We start from the raw sequence: 19,320 nt of genomic DNA, 5'->3' as shown, positions 1-19,320 counted from the left end.
GATACTAAGAGATACTTATATCAATATTTAAATTAAAAACGACAACATTATATAATGCTTTAATTTGAAAGATATATATACAGTGGCTTTTGTTCATTTAAAAATGAAGAGTAGCCCTTTGGCTTTTAACCTACTCAATAACATTATTTAAACACATATTTTCCGCGGATGGTATGTTGTATTAACAAATAATTTTAGTATTTACGAGAAATTGATTTTAGCCACATGCTCAACCTATTAAGTATATGGGCTCTGGGTCCACACACACATTGGAATAAATAACATGTCAATTTTTTGAACCCGATATTAATTTAACACCCATTGAAGACCCACGACCTTATAAACCAACACGTCATCACTCGGCTAGCGTGGGCGATATTTATTTACTATTTAATATTTTTTGGTATCTCACCAATAATATTTTTAGCATAATATTTTAATGTAAGATTCTGATTTCTTACTTAACTAAAATATTTTTATATACAGGATCTCATATCGAAATAAGTATTATTATTTCATGTAAAAAATGCCTTAAAATTAATATTATTAAAAAAATGTTTTTTTTTTCAAACCTAACTGGTTAGGCACCAATTGTTTACTTTTCCTCAAAAAGTCACTATCTAGCCACTGCCGTACGCCACCAGTAAGAATAGTGATTTACTAATCTTCGTAAAAGAAAAAGAAACTGTTATGTTACCTGCCACATCTGATAACGGGTAAATAGTGAAACATTGTTTTTTGTTTTCATTTAAAAAGAATTTACATATTTAATTTTCAACCATAATACTAACGTTTCTTTTTTTCATGGCGCATAAATATACTGACAAAGGAAAGGTAGGGAGAAAATGCTCACGTGGCCTGGATACGTGACGACGAGACGGGAGCCAGAGGAAAAAAACGGATAGACATAATATGCGACATATTGCGTATTTTATTTGGGTGCGTAGACTCTTAGTTCTGTATTCCGACTGAATTTAAATAAATTTTATACCCCTAAGTGGCTGTCGCAGTTTATTTTAAGAGTAAAAAATACACTTTGGAGAGAAAAATATTTACGGTGTATTAAATTCATATTTTACCACGTTTTTCTTAGATCGTATTCTTGTTTGTCCGGTGGTTGTTTATCCAGTACAAATCTTGCAATCGATTTTTAACTAACTTTTCGACTAGCTAAACATTTGAAACTTTTATAATATATCAGTACACGATGCCAATGCATTCTTTTAATACTTTTAGCCATCTTTAAGTAGAATTGAATTAATTTTCAGTTAATTCTGTTTTGTATGAAAAGTTATATCGGAAGAAATCCGTAATCCAATCCACTATTATTGGTTGCTAAGGGGGTGGCCCTAGCAACTAAATTAATAATATATACGTGCGTTACTATGGAAATAAAAATGACATTTCAGTATTCTATATTTTGTTTGTTTGTTGCAAAATAGCAAAAAAAAATGATTTGTTGACAATTGACTTATTTGTTCTAAATAATTAATACCTAGAATTGTCAAGTTTATATGATTCAACAGAAAATTTAAAAACGTGGTATATAAAAAATTCTTTTTATCTTATTTATTATTTCTAAATCTATAATATATATGATTTTATAAAGGTAACTAACGATGCTAAAGATAATAAAATTTTAACCTTATAAGTAATAATTAAGGTCAAACATAATAACTTGGGTAAGCATAACGTACAAGATCGCATTATTTTCCTCTGCCTACCAACATGCACCGCGCCCCCTACCATGTGAAACTTACAACGTGATGTGATGAGTCAGTACTAGTAATTCAAATTTATTCATTCTACATATAATGAACATGATAAATTAAAAATTTAAATCGTTCATGACATGACATAAAAAAATAGTGTAAATAATACTTAAATAAAAATACTGGTTAATAATAACATGAGTAAAAAAAAGTATAACGGCTGATCTAAGTAGAATCTATCCTTAAAACTTATATAACAACGTCCACTTAAATTTGCCCTCACGTAAGTGGAATATATCAATATTCAGAAGAATTTTATTGAATACAATTATTGCCCTACCTACTGGCATGTCCATTGGTTCTGCACCTTACATTGTAATATACATTGGCCATCGATAAATCATGCCCTTCAAATTTTCACGTATTTAAAAAAAATAGTAATTTCGTCGTTCAAATTTGGATCATCCACAACTAACACGTAATATTTATTAATCACAAAGCAATGTTATGTAAGTATTGTAATATTTTATTAATAATTTCAAGTAATAAATAGTAGGTACGCTAGACTAGATCTATCAACTATTTCCGAAACAATTTCGAGACGAGATTAAATAAATTTGGTATTAAAAATTATCTCCAGAATTAGTTTCAAGTTCTTGTACAGATTTAAAGTCTATATATTTTTAAGCATTCCTTTCCAAAAAGTTTTTCTGTGCGAAGAACGTTTACCTAAAGAAATAATTTTCATTTGTTATACCTTTTTTTAACATTTTCATGTCCAGAATCCAGGTGGAGACTTTTTTAGATATCCTTCTGAAAACGCATTCAAAGTTGAGAATATTTTTTTAACCAGGTTTTTTTAATCCGAGCAAAATTAAAAATCCATCCAGAATCCAAATCGTTATCTCGTCTTTTAGCTTTTTTCTCATTTCAAAAATTTCTTTTTTTGCCAGATGCCACATATAGGGAGGAGCTACTTATTTTAACAATCAGAAAAATTCAGAATATGTTGTATCCCAGTTGTAGTTCAACCGAAAACCTGGGTAGGGATGATAGAGAATATGGAACGATTCCGATATGTGCAGATGACTCAATTAGTAGACCACGTAGATAATATAGTAGTCCGATTGATAGACGCCGACATATTTTTTTAAACATGTTTTTGAATACGTATTATCATTTTTACTATAAAATAGGCAATTAACTTTATATTATTTATTAATTATTTTTCCAAGAGATCAACTAGTTTTGATAATACAACAATATTTCAGCAGGTGCATAAATTATATAATTTTCTAAAAATATTATTATATTTTATGAAAACATGTCATTTCTAAGTAATACACTTTGGTGTAAATTAATTATGTACATATGGGAATAAATTCTTTAATATCATTTTGAGTGTCACAAAAGTACCGTTAGTAAAATAATTCCGTGACAAAGTTTCATAATATCTCTTTAATGAGGCGTTAGTAATAAATTATTTGCAGTACTAATAAAAAAATATTAGTACTTTGTCAGTATTTAATTAATCTGTTCTTTAATCAAATTCGTATTTCCACGTTCAATATTACTAATTTGTTTTTAAGAGATTTAGCATTTGCGATGTGATAATAATATTATACTATTATAACACCTACGATGGCTACGAGGCTTTAACGTCGGCCTATATCGTCGTGGGTCCCAGGTTCGAATTCTGGGTGTGGAAAATACTCTTATTATTTTTCAATTTGTGTATGTGTCAGAGTATGGACCCAGTAGGTTTAGCAAGTGGCTGACATCCATTTCTCGTCAAAACAATAATCCGTTAATTCACTTACTTCACTTCGTGGAGGCCCATTTAGTCTTATTAGGATCGGATATGGTCGAAAAAAAATATAAATATAATTTGTAATATAATAATATAAATGCCACCTTAAAACATTTAGAAAAAACTGTAATTTTTAATGTTAGATACAATACAAATGTGGTATGTAAAAAAATAGGATTTTATTTAGTTATAATTGTACTTAAGTATTTTACTGCTAATTTCAATGTGTACTAAAATATTGACTTCACTACAGGTATTAGTTTAGAAAATCTATCATTGAGTACGTTTTCAGTCAACATAATCCAAGTATTTTACTTAGAATACCTGGCGGGGCAAAAATATTACATAAATACCTATATACTGACGTGTGTTTAAGTAATACATACATTAATACGTGAACAAAAATAATTATATTGATAGTTGGCCTAAATACCTCTTGTACTAAAGAGTTTTGTATGTGGTGATGAACAAGTGATGAATTTCATAAATTTGATAATGTCATAAACTGTTGTAGAGTTACCTAATACCCAAGACAAATTGGACATAGGTATGCAGAAAGTAGCCAGTTTACAAAAAAACAAAAAAATTATATGTGATATAGATCAGGTGCGAGAATGTATTCTCTACGTTCTGCTGAAAATAGCTAAGCCGCAAAAAAAATATTCTTGAAATAAAATACTATTTACAATTTTACATACATTTTTAATATCATGTTGTTGCTAAAGTGCCATTATCTCAACTCGACATTATTGTGGACTGGCTACATTCTGCATAACTACGTGCAATTTACCTTCACCAAAATGCAATAATATAAGCTGAGAAAAATGGTGTAGCCTTAACTTTCGGCAAGATTTTCTGTAGCAAAATTAAAACCAAAACGATGGAAAAGAAGGTGATTGGCTTAGGTTTAAAAATATTTTTGTCTTCAAAATGTGTATCAAACTATCGATTACATAGTTATATCTAATAATCTTCACCATATTATAATATTATGTTGAATACAAGCTTGTAACTCATTTATTATTTATTTCAAATACATCAATTTTTTTTTTAAATGCGTACGATGAAGTTTAGTAATCTAGCTTAGTGTTTTGTGAGTTCCAAATTTTCAAATTTAACTAAAAAATGCTTATCTTTCGCGGTTGTTTCCAGCATTCGGCGCTGGCATGCGGTGCGGCCGTAATCTGCGACATACTGTCCTCTAATTGCGGTCCTAATTACCGGCAGGGCGCACTGCCAACCGCCCCGAAGAGCCCCGCTAGTTACTCGCAGTAGTAGGCCTGCGAAAGATTGCGATGCCATTTATCTGCAGAACTGCGCAATTGACACATTGCCACACACATGTTGGAGATCGAAAAGTTCGCAAAAGAAAGCGCTTGTATATTTTCAATTTTAACATCATGATTTATTTTTTTATTAATATATAAATATCCTAATTGCATGATTTTTTACCTACTTGCTTACACATTTCAAGCTAAGAGTAAGTTCTTGGTCAGAGGCTAGGAAATTAGACATCAGTACAGCGCCATTTACCATGGCCACCTCGCAACGCATTGATCGTTATTTTATCTTTTACTTTGGCTACACAACTTTTTATATTTTTTGATATGGTTTTCATTAGTAAGCAGCATAGTGGAAAGTGTAATGTAACATTTTGATTACTGTTTATACTTAATTATAATTATTTTTAAATTATTTTTATGTTTTTTTTTATATTTTACTACAATAAATATTGTTTTTAACTTGCTGTTATGTATGCATCGTTTGTTTTTAAATAAATAAATATGTTGGAAATTTAATTGAACATAATATTATTATATTATAATTCATACATATGTACACATGGGTAAATTCAAATCTTTTACCTTTGCAGATGACCGTAGTTCAAAAAGTCATGTTGTCATTAATAAAAAGAGCTCTTTTCATAAATAGCATAATATAATGAAGAGTTTAAGCATTCACATACTTCTTGTTCCTTGCACTACATCAATTCGATGCAGGTTTTGGCCACCTCCAGTATCTGCCTCCATCCAGCTCTGTCCAAAGGTACATCCCGATACTTGAAATCCAACTTGACATCTCTCCATTATACACTAACTGATGCTAGTTAAAAATAACATAAAACCTTTATAATAGAAAGAATATTCAAATAGGTAATGCTAATTTTATTTTTAATACTAATAACAATATCATGGGACATTATACATATTTATTCGTATATATTGTTGTTTATTTCTGTGCATTTTCTGTATTGTATTCTGTATCCCGATGCTATTCAAAAATAAGATGTAGGTTCTAAATCTGCCGAATGAGAAAAATACCATCGTGATAGTTTTTTTAAATAAGGTATTGATGATTTGAATTCAGTGTTAACCTATATAATTCGACTGGATCTTTATATAATAACCTATATTGCAATGGTGTAAAATCTATTTATTAACAGTTCTTGCAACACTATAAAACTAATGTTGTTAATAAAAATTAGTATTGATGAAAGACATATTATTTGTTTTTTGAAAAGCAATATTTTTAAAAGATATTTGTATAACTACCCTTTTTCCTTTATTCTATAATACTTCTTAAGTATCTGTAAAAACCAATACTGCTAACGCACCATTTTTATTTATAATTATTTACTGAAATATAAAAATCTGGTAAAATTAAAACCGCAGTTACATAAACGTTGCGTGTGCCCAATAAAAACTACCATTTCTGTGAATCACAGAACGCAAAGTGCATTCCTCAAGCAGAGTAGAGCAGGGCGTCGCGGCGCGGCTGTGATACAGCCTCACGCTGTCGCGCGCTGCCGTACCACTGAGGCCCGACCAAAATGATAACAATTAGTGAAGCCACATGGCAAGCACGGGATAATTGTTTTCACTAATGGCCCGAGCCACTGTCTCGCACTTCCACACAAGCCTTGCCAAAGCTATGCCCGTGAATTAATATACTCGTCGTCTCGCGATACAGATATGCTCAGACGCATGAATGCATTCATCAAAACAGATAGCTATTTTGCATATCTTATTTTTAATAATTATTATTAAAATAATAACGTCAAAAATTTTGCGTTATATTGAATTCAATTAATCATACATTATTTCCACCATAAATTGACAGTTGACACAATAAAAAAAATATTATTAGAAAAATAAGTCTTGAATTCACAGTTACAGATCATAAATCAGTACACTTAACAAAATTAATGAAAATAGATCATTTTATCCTTACACAAATATTGCCTATAAAAGACCATCACAAGTTATAATAAAATACATTAAATTTAGCACTAACATCCCTTAATTTAATAACAGTCAAGACCGGTTTAGTCTGATTTAAAGGAACGTCATCAACTTATATAGAATATACAATAATACAGAATACTTTAGTTAGTGGGGTCTACTTTAATTTATATATAAATACATATATTAATACTGAAGCAAGAAGTAAGACGCTACACCACTGTCGTTAATGAGAAGAGATGAGAAAGAAATGTAAGGATATTTACATATATATCCTCTCGCTCTAGCACAATAGCCTGAGAGTGGCAACAGGTTATCCGAATCTTTAAGTTATAATCGATCGTTCCGAAGATGGGTTTATAGCTCGAAACAGCTGTCAACGTAGTAATTAGAATTAAGTATAAAGGTAGAATTAACAAAAATAACTTAGTTTTAATGGGTACTATTATAATGGATTTCTACTACGTAAACGCCAGTTCAATTAGTAACAAATTATTTTAATATTAAAAAATATTTATAGGAGATATGAATAAAAATTAAAGAAAACTGTTCGAAAATAAATCGATTTATTTAGTATTTTCATAAAAAAATATTGTAATCATATTTAGGTGGATATTTAAGTATCATTAAAAGAATATTAATATTTCAATATTGCATAGTTATAAGAAATTCAATAATTGATCACGAACTATCATGCAAAGTTCATACTTTTATATGTGTATATTTAATTATTAAGCGATACTACTGAAGTATACATTTCAACTTTTTCATACTAAATACAATAATTACAAGATAAAAAGAACTTTTTATATACCACGTTTTTAAATTATCTGTTGAATCATATAAACTTGATAATTCTATATATTAATAAAAACTTTTTATTGTACTTGATAAAAATACTGAATAAATAATATTTATAGAATACTGAAATGTCATTTTGACATTTCATATTGATTTCCAAAGTAACGCACGTATATATTAATAATTTAGTTGCTAGGACCCCCTTAGCAACCAACAATTATAACTTTCCATACAAAACAGAATTAACTGAAAATGAATTCAATTTTGCTTAAAAATGGCTTATTAAAATAATGCATTGGCATCTTGTTCTGATATATTATAAAAGTTTCAAATGTCTAGCTAGTCGGAAAGTTAGTTAAAAATCTTCACTCATCCAATACAAATCTTGGATAAACAAGAAAAAATTTATACTGGATACACAAGAAAAAATCTGTACCGGTCAAACAAGAATACGAGCTAATAAAAACGTGGTAATAAATTAATACGTGAATGAGATACTAACACTGTTTATTACATGTACTTTGAAAACGAAAAATAGTCGACGAATTCTAAATCTACTGGTTGATGAATATTAAAAAAGTGGAAGTACGGCTTACAAAACTGTATGCCTAATAATAATGATTGCAAACTTTGAGGATCCTTGATAGAGCTTTATTTTTATTTACACCATCATAAACATAGTATTTGGTAATTCAAAAAAAAATACAAAATAGAATATACAATGTAATTCGTATAAATGTTCTTTTGAATTTATCTGAATGATGTAATATGTTTTTGAGGACACATTGTGTATGTCTAATATTGTATTTGAAGAAAATAATTTACCACAATTCGTATTTATCCAAGTGAACACGTAAATATCCAAAGTTATTCAGCGCTCTTATTTCAATTGGCGTTGCGAAAACATTTTTCAAAGATGTAAATGTAATAATTTTTTTAAATCAAATCTTATTTGCTTCGATCGTTGGTTAAAACACGCTTGAATATACAAAACATTGCGGAAAGAATTGAATATTTTGGCTCGACGCTGTATTTTTCCGACCAATAAAACAAGAAAGTCGTTTCGATGTTTTCAATTTATGTTATCATAACTCTGCCAGCGGAATTGGGGTAAAAATGATCGTAACATTTTCCGCAGGCCGTTTCGTATTAAAAGTCTGTTTATTTCCAATACGTAGAGGTGTTTTCGAAACAGAACCTTCGACCAATGAGCCGCGTAAAACGTACGGCCCATAAAAGGCATCACAGTGACGTAAACAGGCGACACAACTCTCCTAACTTCGTGATGTGGTTACGTATGTTTACAAAACGCCGTGGTTCTTTGGTAAAAAAACACCACTCCAAGAATATATTGAGAAAATTAGATGGGTTATTACAAGGGTATACTAGCAATTTATCATACGAGTATTTCAAATAACTACTAAAATAAACCAACAAAATTCTACCTGCCTGCAATGTAATACAAAAATTTAAAATAACACAATAATAATATACTGTTTTACATTTCTTATTTCATATAAGGAACTAATGTCATTCTAAATAAATAAAAAAAATCTTGTGTATTCATAATTTAAAAACAACGCAAAAACATATCTTTTTAAAAAAATCTTTAAGGTATCTACAACAAACCTAGTGTATTCATCAGATTACAGCCAATGTGCTTTACCAATCGAGGCTACTTGCATCATACCTAATTACAATAATTACGTAAAGAGTAAAAAATGACGTATATTTTTGTTAAGTATAACGTACTGGAGCGAGAGAGCTCTAGAGAGAGATACATGGAGAACGGATGTGCAGTTGGCATTGACCTTAAATGATCTATAGTGCCCGTTTATGTACATAGACAAGAAGTAAAAGAAATATTAACTATTATTAAAATTATACACACCCTAATACATATTATTAAGAAAATGGTTGTTTTAAAAAATGTTTACAACGCTGTTACAGGGGGACTTCTCAAAAATATCTTGATGATTATATTTATATTAAAATTCATAATTTTTTTATTTAATGAATAATAATATATGTACAAGATTTACACGTAGACTTATAATGTAGTACCCACAATCCTAGCGAATACATATTATATTGTTTTTCAATTTGTGCCTAGATTCAGACTATGGACCTAATAGTTTGAGCATGTAGCTAATATTCATTTCTCGTAAATATAAACATCTATTTATACAATCCTCCATTCTGTGTAGGTCTATAATATGGTCTTATTAGGATCAGACATGGTCCAAAAAAAGGAAAAAGATTTAATAATATAGCATTTTTTACATAGAATATACATAAATCATATATTTTTATAATTCAGAATACCTCATAAATGCTCCACTCGGCGCAAATTTAAAGGCGCGTTTGGAATATAAGATCATTGTGTATTTTTGGCGTGTGACATGTAAAACATAATTTATTTTTTCACACGAAAAAAATCGCACTCGATTGGATTCGAACCACGATTGTTCGGTTATCAGCGGCCACAGTATAATAATGCCATCGTGACGATTATATAGTTTAATAATATTATTGTGTATTCCGTTGCCTAGGCAGCGAATTTATTATTATATCTACGAAGAATTGTTCCGTTGCCTAGGAAATGAATTTTATTATTGTCGGCCATTTGCAATTCCTTACTTAAACAAACTATTAAACGTCAGATTGACATTTGGTACTTTAAAAATAAAAACAACGATAAATAACAATTATATAATTTAGTAATATAAGTTAAAAAAAAATAAACCATCGGTGTTCCAATAAGCGGTCCTTTTTTTGAGTGTGTAATTTAACAAGATAATCAAGAGATAGTCGAAGAATCTAGGTTATCACAAGTTTTGTTTTTGTTTTGTTACGCCAAAGAAATATAACTTCTAACGCGCGTACATTAGGAAGTACGCACACCGATTTTTTTAAATATTTTTTCCTAAGAGGTAATAATATGTTTATATTATGTAACATCGTGTATTCATGGAGATAGTAATAATTTCTAATAAATCTGTATGTAGATTTCATCAACGTCTATAATATAGTCGTGTGATTTCATTGACGTGTACCCATTCGCCTCTTAATATAGATTAATCGTCAATGAAAATTCATGCGCAAATGACTCGTCTCTAAAATTTCATAACAGCGACTCAGTTGATTGTGAATTATTATTAATAGTGCTGGCACGAGCTGAATCTAAAGACAATAAACAACTATTTATTGATGTCAATAATGAAATATTCTGCACTATTGTTAAAGTAAAGTTATACACATATAAATTTGTACCACACTTGATTCAATTAATAGTAAACAAATAAATATGTGAATAAACCCAAATATAGTAAATTTATAATAATAATATATTCAAATAAGATTTTTCTTAACTTCTTCTTTTTTAACTACTGATTGCATCAAAGGAAAGGATTAAAGTAAATAATATAGTCCTGCTCAATAACTTGCGGTATTTGGCTGATACTGTGCTTCTTTTAGACTGTCAAGAAGTTCTACAAAATAAACAACAAGAATACAGAATCGGACCCAATTGAAAACCTCGTAGAAGTGTGGGATTAGTGTTAGTAGATGATCAGTGAAACATGCATGAAGACTTTGAATATATCATATTTATTTTTATTGAATAAATAAAGATATAATTCTGACTTATGTGTATGTGTGCGTAATGCGCGTGTGTCTTATATTGAGGCTTGCAATAAACTGAGTTAAGTGAGACGCTACAGAAGCTTTTTTCAACAAATAATTGTTCAGCTTAAAAATGATATAAAACCTAGAAAATAATTATTTTCGGTACTTGGTAAGTACTAATGGTAGTATTATGAACGTCTATGATTGAGAGAATAAATGTTATAAAACGCTTAATCCGTGAGTGCTAACACTATTTCATTTGATACGGTGTTATCTACTATGGTCGACCAATAGCCAAAATAAATTATGACCGAGGTGAGAAATTCTCTGACCTACTTCTTAACTACATGACGGTATGCCGTTACTGTTTCGATGAATCTGGATTTTTTTATGTCTGAAATTACCGCTACAAGACCCGGTCACAGGCCTCTATTATTACTATTATATACGTCAAATTTCATGAGCTATGACTTCCATCATTTTATATATTACACGACCGTTTCATTATTAAAATTTGGCATAAATTTAACTCAAACGTACAAAAAAGTGTATTTTATGTTTTTATTACTAAAGTTCTTCTTAGTATGTAGGTACGTAAAAAAATTATTATAATAAACAAGTAAAAATTACTTTCAAAAGCGGGAAAGTTAAAAATAGTTAGTTTTAGTCCATTTTACCGTTTATAATTTTCTATTCACAGCAAGAAAACTATGTAAAGTTAAAAATACATTGAATAAATAGTAAGTCACTATGCTTTATTTATAAAGAAATAAAATTCGTTTGTAGATTTTTAGCGCAAAAATAATAAGATTATTTTAAAGAAGTATTTCAAAAAAGGCATGCAATATTATGTCGTCGTCTGCTTTACGGCATCTATCTTCATTAAGACTTATGTCATTTTTTTTTAATATTATTTAGTGTGTATATATCGATAGCGCAGTTCCATAGTGCTATAACTAGGAAAAAGTAGTTTTGAGTAATGGCTGATCAAAGTTTTGACTCACCTACACTGACTTCGGCCCTACGAGGACAACTAATATTTTTTTCGAGTTAAAATTTTGTGGAACTGAAGAAGAGTGGTATACGAATATAATGGCTAACATAACTCAAAATTTTAAATTTTTGACTTAGCTATGGAACTGAGCCATCGATATATCTGAGGTATTTTCAAAAAATGTATACTCAATAAAGAATGTTATATTCTTAAATCTTGTCAAGTATTCGTTTAAAAATCAGTTTTCTCTTTAACTTTCAGTCTGCTAATATAGGATGCTTAGGTTATTTACATAATGAAAACAATTGACCTTATCAATCAATGAAGTTTTTTCTAACATTGTCATTTTATTAAGTGTACTTATGTCAATAATTACCAGGTTCCACAATTATTATCGCAAGTTCAGTTAATGTATATACTCTCTTGATTAGTTTTACACTAATTTACTATTATGTCTGTCGACATAATAATGACTGTATCTTCCCTATGGGGTGATAACATCTGCGCTACCCTACACTTTCAATCTAATCGTCCGAATTGATTGTTATCTATACATGAAGTAACCATAACATCACCATGTGGTGACCTACTTTATTTCATTTTTATGACAGGCTGTAAAACCATAACTACATGTAAGCATATAAAACTTTATTGTGTGCACTTCTCTGCATTGTATTCTTTGAGAATTTGTACACTAAAACTATAGAATGTATATCCATACACAGTATAACTACTAACTGTAATACTATTAATATTACTATAATTCGCACTAAATTTTAATAACGGTAACACGTCATAGGTGTCTAGAAGTTATGTGTATATAACTCAGATAATATTATAAAAATTTTAACAGAACTAATGGAAGGAAAAAAAGTATCCTTTTTACATAGGTATTTATTAAATAATAGTTATTTAATTTCAAAATGCATTTTCATCCAATTCGCTTGATATTTTATGTTTTTATTAATTTTACCTTGCGTTTGAAAAATAAACTATTATAAATTTAAACAAAAGCACATCACATATACTGACACGTTTACTAATTTCAGTGTCCTCGCTGTCGGTGCCCAATAAACTTCACACAAGACTTTTGCCCATACCATGAGGAAGAGTAGGCATCATGGTATGCGTAATTGACAGATGATTACAAAAATAGACAAAAATTCTTTAAGAGCAGAAGGGATCTACGAGTATCAATAAAGTGAAAAACTGAAATATTTTAAAGAAAGCTAGTTGGAAAAAACTCATTTAAAATATTATCAAAAATTGTTTTCATTATTTTTAAGATTAGGGAAGCATTGGTCTGAATATAAAAACAAAATAATCATCATAATCCTCAATCGTAACACAACTACTTGGGATAGGCCTGAGCTTCATTTATACCTACATCATTGCTATTCCAGTTTATTATTCGCTATTCTCTAATCTGACATATCGAATACTCATGCATCCTGGGACACGCTATCCATATACCCCAAATTGAGTTTTCCAACATCTATCCAACCAGATGACATTCCATCACAAATATTTCAATCTTTCGATTCAATTTTATTTTAAAAACTTATCTTAATCAAAAAAAAAAAATAATGGTTTTAATTATATTTAGATTGGATATAAATTTTTCGTATTTCTGACATATAGTTATGATTGGAAATATCATTTTCAGAATCATTAATTTCAATATCAACAGACCGTTTTCAATTCAAATCATTTCTGATAAGATTCTGATCTATGTATTAAGGTTGGCCTATTGGTTGTCTTTTTTCTATCTGAATTTTCATTTCCCAATATATAAATTTGTGTGTGGATTCCAAAGAAACAACAATTGTTAATGATTTCTGATGTATATTTACATGTTATTTATTAATTATGGTAATGATGGAGCCTCAGCTAGATGAAGTTTTTGGACGGATCATCGTGTATCTGCATTATGACTTCAAGATTTTTTTTATGTAGTTACCTTTTTAGTTTTACTGGCATCAATTAATAATACTATTATTTTAATCGATTTCAACTTTATTATATTTGAGTCGATTTAACCAGCCAAGCTTTGCTTAAGCTTAACGGAATCTTGAAGCACTGTACATACTCAACAATGGTAAATTCACAACGATGCCGAATACAATTAATTATTGTTTCTATAACCAAAATATTAATACAATAAAATAACGTGAATATATTTTTATCACTAGATCTATAAACTATAAAAAGTATAAAAACTAATGTTTGAAATTTGATATGTTTATGAAAAACCCGTAGTAGTTACAATAAATAATTGCTATTAATACGTACAGTAATCCCATTAAAATGTCATTACTCATAAAAAATGGGACAATGTAACGTGATGGAAATTTAATAAAATTTACTAATGAAAACTGCCAATCAATATACTTACCTATTAAATTAAAAACAAATAAACAATGTCAAGGTAAAATTAATAATCGGTAAACTAAATGTACCGAATGTGGTACAAAATATCAGACTTGAAGATGGTAGGTATATTTGTTAAAAGTAAGGCTAAGTTTTTTCGCAGTGAAGATGTCGAAAGGCAAAATCCGGGACGTAAAAGACAAATTAAAATTGAAGCTCAAAATAAATAATTTTCTATATATTATTATTATATTATAATATATTGTATTAAAATGTAGTCGTATTTGTATTTCATGTGTAATCAAGTATTTCCATAAGTTTACTTCTAATCTACATTGAAGAGTGTCAAAACATAGTTCAAACTTTTGATCTAGTCTCTAATACCTATATTTGTAGTGATAATTACTATGTATTATTATTAATTGTTTATTCCCGTGAATGTTGTTTGCACAACATGAAATGTGGACCCGTTAGTTGACACGCATTCGATATCATCTTTCGCGAACACGACACTCCATTAGCAGCCGAAAACGCCGACATGCCAATTGAATTACATCCGACGCGTTTGACAAACGTCGCGGCGCTTTATTTTTCACTCGTCACCGGAAGTATAACGAGCCTTCTCTCGTTTTCATCAGTTGCAAATGCCGCAAATGGTACTGGTAAATTATTCACCGACAAGATAATTTGCTCGACAGTAAAACTCATCGAATCAGAGCTTATCGAATAAATGTCATCGAAATTGAACTTTATCATCTTCTAACCGTCTTTTCAAAGCCTTTCATCAAATTTTAAACATAAATAATTTTTAAAAAATCATGATATTTTATGAATAACGTTAAACATGATAAACCTGAAACAATATTTAATTATTTCGAAACCATCGCTCAAAAAATAGTAAACATTATTATTTAAATGAGTCTTGCATACAATACAACGGATGGCCGCATCATGGTAGGTACGATTGTTGAAGATTTATTTATAAAGGAGCAACGAAAGTAATCAGGAAAAAATAACGAGTATTAATTACATAATACACCAATAGAAAATATACTTCATATTTAGATGGGTTGTCTTTAGTGATTTGAGATGATATTATTACATTAAACCTGTCCAATCAGAAGGAAAAAAATATAATATACAAAAACTTCAAGTTTCATTAACTTTAATTATATTAAAATAGTAACGACCTTTACTTTATTCACTATGTGAAATATTAAATGTTTACTTGCGAATACAATTCGTAGGCAGTGTCATAATTCGGCCACAAAACGTAGAAGTTTTTTTAAAAGATTTTAATTTTTTACGTGAGATGGATATCAGCCATTTTCTCAACTTATCAGCTCCATAATCAGATCGAAACACACATTGAAAAACAACATGTGAATTTTCCAGACCCGGGATTTTAATCCAGGACCCACAAATTTATAAGCCGATACGTTAAGCGCACTAAGAAATACAGTTATAAAAAAATACAGACACATTATAAAATGAATATACATGAAATTAGAAAATAAGCTCTATTTAATAAATATATAACATAAAATCCACCTAAATTCATCTCACGTAAGTGAAATATATCAATATCCGACGCGATTTGGTCGAACACAATACACGTACTTTTTACCTTTTCTACGTACCTTTTAGATACTATTACATTTTTTTTATTGAAATATTCGATGATTTTGTTCGGTGAGTGTTCCAGCTACAACCGCAAATGGCTTGTTACTGTGTACTCACGTATTACGGCGGACGCTACGGAAACACAAACAAATGCGCCAACATCCAATATGAATATTCATATGTTCGTTTACAGGTAAACACGGGCAACGCATGCACATTGTGCAAACATCAATGTCTGATAAATTTTACCTAATTGAATTAGATACCGTTGCTTAGCAACAATATCACACTAATTGATAACATTTAGTTTTACGTACCTACTTGAGAAAGAAACTGCATAATGTTTAGTCCACATGACACTTAAATACACGTAATACATAACAGTTATCAATTGATCTTTTACATTATATTATTATAGTATTTTTATTTATAAATCAATAACATTGAATGGGAAGTTTTTTTATTCAAGTCAAAAATCAATAATGCAGAAGCATTTAACATTAAAACTTTATTAGTTTAATATAAACTTATTTTGATTTTACTTAATTGGTGATTAGTAAACATAATCTGGTGTACTTCAATGGTCCTACATTCGATCCCTACTATTGATGCTATGTTATATTGATAATTATATGAATACCTGTTGTAATAGTGAAAAGTTGTGGATTAATGTGTTGGCATAGAAATATAAAAAAATTTGAAGCATAAAAGGTGAAATGTATAAATATTTGTTAATTAATGCTCAACGGTAAAGTTAGAATAATTAAATAACTCTGAATATTGGGGCGTGTAATCCCCCTCTCACGTAGATCTGACTATCAATGATGATGAAATATTGCAGATGTGAAGAAAATACTGTAATTAAGAGAGTTTACAATAATTTTATTATTTATTAAAATCCAATTAAAATAAATAAAAAAAGTAGAGAAATTATATTTTCTAACAATGAAGACTCGTGATCAATGTTTTCAGAAATAGATAAATTATAAAAAAAACATTGTAGATGCATGGATATTCATCTGCAGGTCCTTTGGTATTCACTGATTCTATAAAACCTAAAGTTATTTGTCATACTAAATTTAACGTTGGATGCCGTCCGAGCGGCAACCGTCAAGGTAAACTGTTTATCAAAAAGATCCGTATATCTGTGTAGTTAAGATTAAAGTGACTGAGTCAAAGTAATCTAAAGCCCTTTTATTCTGCTGCTTCGTTGCAGTTGGGTAAAAGAGAAAAGTAACTTTGTTTTTTTTCTAATTGACCATCCCTATACTTACTTATATTTAATTAGGTATATTTGTTACATGACACTGTATCTAGCAACCTCAGATTAGATACATTCTAAGTTTTATTGACTGAATACCATCAATTGTCTAATACACGATACTGAGGCTCGGTCTTTTCGTCCTAAAAATCAATAATTTGTCATCCATACAAAAGTAAATATTAATTTGAACGTCATCGAATTAACACTGAGAACAAAGCAATAATTATTTTTATAATAATATGCGTGAGTTTAGCAATTTTACGCAATATCCATTTAGTTTTAAATTCAGTAACTTAATTATATAACATCGATAAATATTTCCTTAAACTTTCAATTAGACTTTGCAATTATGTGTTCTGTTAATATTTGAGTCAGTTAAAAGCAAAATGGCTTCTTTCCATCACCTACATACACATAGCAATATGCGGATAAAAATATTAAGTCAGTTTTAATGGAGTTTTAGGTATGTTAATTTATTATATTAATATAATATACTGGGAAACTCAATGGAATGTTTAAATTAAAAATAAAAACTTTATTTGTCTTGATTTTAACATCACACAGGCTGCTGTGTATAGTTAAAACTTAAGTCAAGAATACCACAAATTCTTTATTTGCGACTGTTAACCAAAGACGTATCGTTAATTCTGACAAATACCAGTGCTTAACATATAAATTATGGGAAAAGGTTATTACGCGTCGATACAATCAAATGACTTCACATATCATGATAATATACTGCTTAAATTTGATGACATACAATAAACAAAAAATATATAACATTCAAGTTTCAACCATAAATATTACGTATAAAAAATATTCTCCATCCACTATCGCGAAAATCTCTGGAAGAGATGATTCATCCCCTCCTTTCGCCACTGTAGCAACCACCCCCTAATCATTTTTTGCGGTTATTGCGCCCCGGGGAGTGCGAAACGAATGAAAATTAAACCGTTTCTCGGAAAAGTGCGAGAAAACTCAGTTTGTATGCTCTTGTATCGGCCAGATTTAGCGCCGAGAGCCAAATATTACGACATCGTAGGTAACAGCTTAGTGTTTGCGGAATAACAAATCACGATAATGTGTTTTGAGGTAAATATTTTTGATTTTATCATAAAAGCTCGTTACATTCAACTTTTCAAATTTTTTTTTCAGAATTTCGCGATCTGAAGGCAAAATTTTCCGGAAATATTGTTGCTCTTGACATCACCAAGAATCAAGCTAATGAATAAAGGAATATTTTGTATTGATATAATATTAATAATCTATCTGTAACAGTTTTAGTGTTGGCAACACAGTTCTAAAATATGGAATGCTCTTTTGTTTCTTTTTTTTCAAATCTTATCTTCTTTTGTTTATTTTATCAAAGTCGTTTGTTTCTTTTACTGTCACCATTTGACATAATAATATACACGTACCTAACAAAAGTGATTTATAAAGGATAATAATACTAATAATAATTTGTATATGCAAAACCATTTCTAGATTTAATATTATGGCATTGACTATATATATTTTTCAAAAAATGGTAAATGTGCCGCAGATGCCGTCCTAAGATTTAATAACTTTCTTTTTAGACCAAAGCAAACCCAGCCTAACCTAACATTACCTAACCTAATATTACCTAATATAATCTTAGTTTGTGATAATGATGCATCAAAATGTATGATAATTTCAAATTTTAAATTAATAATTATTGGATCGAAAAGCCTATGCGCCGACAGAAAATGGTGTTTATTGGAATTTTCTACATGGAATAAACTGTTTTCATAAAAACAATGATAAAAGCTCATGACGGCATCTGCGGCACAATTACCCAAAAAAAATGCTACACCAGCTAACTCTTCTGATTGAGACGTGGGATGTCTGTGTTAATA

This window comes from Rhyacophila brunnea, unplaced genomic scaffold (genome assembly GCF_057557595.1).
Source record: "Rhyacophila brunnea isolate RB1 unplaced genomic scaffold, BYU_Rbru_1.0 scaffold_11, whole genome shotgun sequence".
NCBI lineage: Eukaryota > Metazoa > Arthropoda > Insecta > Trichoptera > Rhyacophilidae > Rhyacophila > Rhyacophila brunnea.
This window is presented reverse-complemented; position numbering follows the sequence as displayed.